This window comes from Octodon degus, unplaced genomic scaffold (assembly GCF_000260255.1).
Source record: "Octodon degus isolate 3935 unplaced genomic scaffold, OctDeg1.0 scaffold00177, whole genome shotgun sequence".
Taxonomy (NCBI): domain Eukaryota; kingdom Metazoa; phylum Chordata; class Mammalia; order Rodentia; family Octodontidae; genus Octodon; species Octodon degus.
In genome coordinates, this window is record NW_004524753.1 from 2,615,130 (window position 1) to 2,621,070 (window position 5,941).

General features: G+C 40.8%; 1 protein-coding gene across 2 annotated transcripts in view; it reads right to left on the bottom strand.

Moving 5' to 3' along the window:
- The window catches only part of Fam169a (family with sequence similarity 169 member A), a 78,768-nt gene extending 72,827 nt beyond the window's left edge, over positions 1-5,941 (bottom strand). Inside the window, exon 1 of one of the 2 annotated variants that reach the window (XM_023703660.1) lies at positions 5,910-5,941. The gene's annotated coding sequence lies outside the window, so the exon portion shown is untranslated. The remainder of the gene's footprint in view (positions 1-5,909) is intronic. The other variant, XM_004643486.2, reaches the window with a different exon arrangement.

The window sequence follows — 5,941 nt, forward strand, 5'->3', positions numbered from 1 at the left end:
AAAAAAAAAAAAAACCCTAAACAGACTAATTGATTAATCGACTACTGTTAATTTACGTCTCAAATAAGGTTATGAGGTGCATCTGGGGCCAATCTAAACTTGCAAGCACTGGTACATGAATACAAAAGCTTTTAACCTACAAACTTCATCTGTGCAGCCTACTTCATCAGTCCAACTCACGGATGTCTTCACACATATACATCCACAAACTAGCCCTGCCTTTATCAATAAAGTTTGATTTAAAAAAATAAATAAATAAAGTTTGATTACTCCTAAGGCCTCCAGGCTAGAGGCAGTGGCCTACACTTATAATCCCAGCACTCTGGAAGATGAGACAGGAGAATCACCATGAGCTGAGACCAGCCTGGGTCTCAAACATAGTGAGTTCAAGGCCAGCCTAAACAGCAGTTAGACTTTGTCTCAAAAAAAAGAAAAAGAAAAAAAACTTATTACAGCCTTCAATTTCCAAATTCCAACTCCCAAATTCAACTGATTATTTTAATTCTCACTCTCCTTGACTGTGTGATAGAAGAAACCCAACTATCTCTTGCCATGTAAGTTTCTTTTTCCTGAGCACCCAAGACAATACTCTCTCCTAATTCTTTCTATCCACAAATTTCTTTCATAGAATTAACCTTCTCTTCTGCACAGCCCATAAACTCCTGCAATCGACTAATCTGTTCCCAATTCATATTTTCAGAATCTCTGTGTATGCAGACCGTAAGGAACCTTACTGATTTTAATCCACAATGTTTAAGATGCTCTCACTTAGAAATGTTATCTTGGGCTGGTGAGATGGTTCAGTGGTCTAAAGCACCTACTTAGAACAAGCTAAGCTAAGCAAAGCACAGGGACCGCGGTTCAATCCCCCAGCACCACATGCCAGCCAGCCCCGCCCCCTGGTGGGCTGAGCTGGCCACACACACAAAATAAATGAATGAATGAATAAATAAATAAATTCTTAAAAAAAAATGTTGTCTTGTGAGGTGACTCCATGAACCAGTAGCTCCCAAATCTGTACTTCTGCCTAGATCTCTCCAAGTCATTCACACTTTTGTAACAGCTCAAAACAATATGACACTACCCAGAATCTCTACCTGGATTCTTCCTCAGTAATTCAAAATTAAAACAAGTCCAAAGTTAACTTTTCTGCCTTTCCAAGCCCACTTCTTCCTCCTCCTTTCCTATGTTAATGAAACATCCTTAGTGGAAACTGCATGCCAAGAACTACTGGAAGCATCCTACACTCAATCATTCCTAGCCCTTATTGTCACAACCATTCATCATTAGGAACAGAATTTGGAGATAGTATTATTAAACACTTGTCACCTGGCAGGCAGTGAATTGTATACATTATTTCTAATAAGCTTGCAAAAGATGTTTCTCACTCATTTTACAGCTAAAGTAGCCACACCTCAATTAAGCTTAAGTTCACAGACACATAAGGAACAGGGTCCTGATTCCCTTTGGAATCCAACCTATCTGACACAGGGCACAGATCGCTCTTTCCCTCTCAGATGCTGCCCTTCTACTTCAGCCAGTCCCCCACACCTAGCCCTTACTTTGTCACCACATGACCATCATGATTCTGAGCCTTGCAGACTATCATGAAGGTTCCTAACTGACTTTTTCACTTTAATCTTGCCTTTAAACTGCAATAGAGGGGCTGGAGAGATGGCTCAGTGGTCTAAAGCACCTACTTGGAACAAGCTTGGCAAAGCACAGGGACCGCGGTTCAATCCTCCAGCACCACATGCCAGCCAGCCGCGCCCCCTGGTGGGCTGAGCTGGCCACACACACACACACACACACACACACACACACTAAATGTTAAAATAAAAAATAAATAAACTGCAATAGAATGATCTAAAAAATGAAAAAAAAAAAAAGGCCACCTCATCCTTTCACCTCTTTCCTTCCAAAATGGGTTCCTATCACCACAGAGCAAAACACCTATTTAATCACAGCCAGGCTTCAACTCACCATGGGATATGGGGCCAACTCAACTGACTATACTGCTATCCAACAACTCATACTTTAGTATTTGCTGTGACTATTTCTCATGTTTCACACCTCTACGGCAAACTCTCCTTTACCTATTATTGCTCAAGACCAGATTCAACTGTTATTTGTAAAGTCCTACCAGACAAGCACATATTTCTAGTAAATTTTAACTTGGTGAACAAGGTCTTGAAATACAAGTACATATCCTCTCTCTTAATTTCTCCCCATACCTCTCTCCATCTCTCCAGCAGGAGAACTATGGGTGATCATTTCCCAAAACCAAGATGTTGCAGCAAGAGATCTTGTCTATACAAGAGGAGGAGAAAAAGATGAAAGAATCCCTCATGTCAAATGAGATTAAGATGGGCCAGGGAGATAGATCAGTAGATTAAGTGCCGGCCTGGCAAGCATAAGGTCCTGAGTTCAATCCCCAGTTCTGGGGAAAAAGAGATATGTAAAATGAGGGTAACAGCGCAAAATTTTGTAGGAAAACACCACCTAAATAAGCTTGCAGTAGTGTGAACAACCAATCTGTTTAACAACGCAATGTTGTACTTCCATGAAATGTTCAAAAGAAGGCAAAAGCGTCATTAGATAAATTCCTTGCTAAAGTTGCACAAAAATAAAAAGACTCTATTGAGCCAACAGAGAGCAGTGATCCATTGACAATAGTGAAAAGTCACTCTACACAATAATCCTCCTCTGCTTTGTCTCTCACACCAGCCACTAAGTTTTTCTGAGCTGGGTGTAGGTTATTTTTTATTTTTCTTTACATTTTGTATTTCCTTTATTACTTTGTACTGTATTGTACTACAGCACTGTAATCATGTTCATATGCATATTTTTGGATTGTGGAATGAGTCATTTGAGTTCCATTATGGAGGAATTTCTTTTGATATAGAAGTGCTTTGTTTTATAAGCATGTTTCTGGAACAAATTATGCTCACAAATATATATACTACATACACATATATCCTTTCTAGTCCAAAGCATAGCTTAGCGGGCTGGCCAAATAGCTCAGTGGATTAAAATGCCTGCATACAGGCACAGGGGCTGGGGGTTCCATCCCTGGGCCTGCCATGCCCGCCTGCCCTTGGGGCCCCCGCTGAGACTGGGCATAGTGGCACAAGCCTGTAATCCCAGCTCTTGGGAGGCTGTAAACAGGTGGATCACTACATAGTGAGATCTTGAACAACCTGTAGGTCATTCCCCAAAGAAATGCAAAAAAAAAAGGCATAGCTTAGGCTGAATGAACACTTCAGTGTACAAAATTCATAAATGTTTGGTATACAAATCTGAAATACATATATATACAAATTTTTCATGTAAAAATCTAAAATTCCATCCAATATTTATGATGTCTTTAGCAAAACTTAATCAGCTTCTCATTAAATCATCACACCTTTCCCTTCATGAACACAACCTTCTGTAATGTCTTCAGAAGAATTGTGAAATACCCCTCTATCACTACCAAATTTATTAAATTCAGAGTTAAGAAACAAAGCAGCAAAAGCCTACTGATGTGTGAAGAAAACATCTTCTTAACAATCACACCATCTTTTTTCCACTTAGAATCATAAAATCTTAGAAATGAAAGGGAACAAGAAGTTTGAATTTTAACTCCCTACCCAACAGGCAATCCTTTCTGTTGACAGAACCCTTGACAATTCAACCATGCCTGAATATTAAATTATTTTAATTACTGTTAAAAAGTAAATGTTTCTGCATTTTTTAAACCAATGACTGAACATAACACAAATAGGCTTTTTTATTTTTATTTTTTAAATGTATGTGGTACAGGTTCTCACTATGCAGCTCGGGACTCTTAGGGATCCTCCTGTTTTCAGCCTCCCCAGCACTAGGATTACACCATGCACCACCAATGCCCTAACTTGGCAATGGCTCAGCACGCCCAGGGCTGGGACTGGCACAGCATGCAGTACCTACCAGGGATCAAAACCCAGTTCCTGAGCTTGCTTAAGCAGGCGCTTAGTCCACTGTGCTATCTCTCTGGCCCCAAACAGGGATTTTAAAGAGCTACTCTAGTGAGAGCTAATGGAGAAAAATACTAATTTTTTTTTATTTTTCATTTCTCAATCATTAGTAAAATACTCAAAATCTCGAGTTACCATAAAGATCAAAAGCCTAACAAGTCACCTCCAAACTCAAGTCAATAAAATATAACTGCACCAGGTCAATGAACCTCTCTTAACAGTTATATTAATGAAGTCAATGTAACACTCTGCTCAACTTTAAACTGAATTTACAGCAACAAATAATCTCATCCCCCATGGGCCTATGTCAGTCCAGACAAGTCACCAGCAATTCCTAGCAGGCAGTCCACTTAACAGACTCATTTTTAAAAGTACACGGGTCCTCTGCCTCCGTACTTGTCACTACAGAACATGTCAATAAAAAGCACATTCCACCACAGATAGTAAATAGTACACTGTGTAGAGAATTACTGGTAAAGTCTGTCTAAACAAGAAAAGTTCAACTTAACTTTATTTATTTGCAGAACCAGGGTTTGAACTCAGGCCCCTGCACTTGCTGGGCAAGCACTTATTCTACTGAGCCATCTCCCCGGCCCCTTAAACTTTAAAAAGAAGTTGCCGTGGAAATTTTATTCTCTAAACATTCAATTAATAAATATTTTAGGGGCCGGGGAGATGGCTCAATAGGATAAGCGCTTGACTGGCAAATGCAAGAATCTGAGTTCAATCCCCGGTTCCGAAAATAAATAAATAAATATTTTATTTTCTCCAAGTCAGAGTTTAGTCTTTTGTTTGATGCATAGTCTACCTTTGTTAAGAAAATAATACTATACGAAATTATTTGAACAATATTGCAAAAGTCAAACTAATTGGAAATTTTCCAGGATCTAAAATCCACAGGTAAAACACCTTAATGATCACTCACGTGAAAAATCAATCTTACTACTCATATATTTCTAAATTCCCCAAATGAATCCTCACCATAAATTTAAAAACAAATACACTATGACAAATCCAAGCTTCCTGTAGAAAGACCATCGTGTTTATTTCTTTTCGTGCTGCAAGTCATATTACGAATGGCCTTTTCCCCCGGTGTTTCTCATCATCTCATTCTCTGTCCTCTACTCCAAACAAGTAAAAATTTTCAAAAAAATAAGATTTGCATCCGCTCCATCCCATCTTAATCACTGAAAGTCTTTCCTCTTGTAAATGCTTGACAACAAAATAAGATACAATTTACAAAGATGACATGTCCAGCCTATAATGTCCGCAAAACTTGAGAAATACGAATGTATGGCACTCTAAACCCAGATCCATTTTGGAGAAGTCCCTCCAGGGCTCAAATGTATGCATTATGCAACAGCCTCCATTCCAGATGTTAATCCCTGCCTGTGATGCAATGATAAAAATCCCAACAGCAAGGGTACAATCAATCCGGTATTTAAGTAATGTTTATAAGACAACAACAAATTAAATCAGGAATTACCAAATTCTTCGGAATCTGAAGAATGACAAATTGTCCACAGGTCCTACATCACAATGAAAACTTTCCCTTGCATAGTATTCTAGCGATACATCCCTCTCGCCCTAACCCCTCAAAATATCCCTGCCCGGAGCGTTTTCATCCGGGCTGTGAAAGGCTCCGGGGGGGGGCGGGGGGGACCTGCATCAGGTGGTTATCGCACCATCTACTCCCGACACGCTCCCCAAAACCATTTCCCAAGGCCGACGCCTGCGAGACGCTCCACCATTCCTCTGCAAGGACAATACGAGAGAAAATGGGGTCCAGACCCGCGCGGCGCACCACCCGAGGATGAGCGCTCCATCCTCCGCCCGCGTCCCGAGGCGCAGGCCGCCGCCGGCGAGTCTGAACGGAATTCAAGAACCGGGGCGGGGGTGGGGGCGCCCTACCTGTGCCGCGGTGGCTGCGGGCGCGCGGGGCG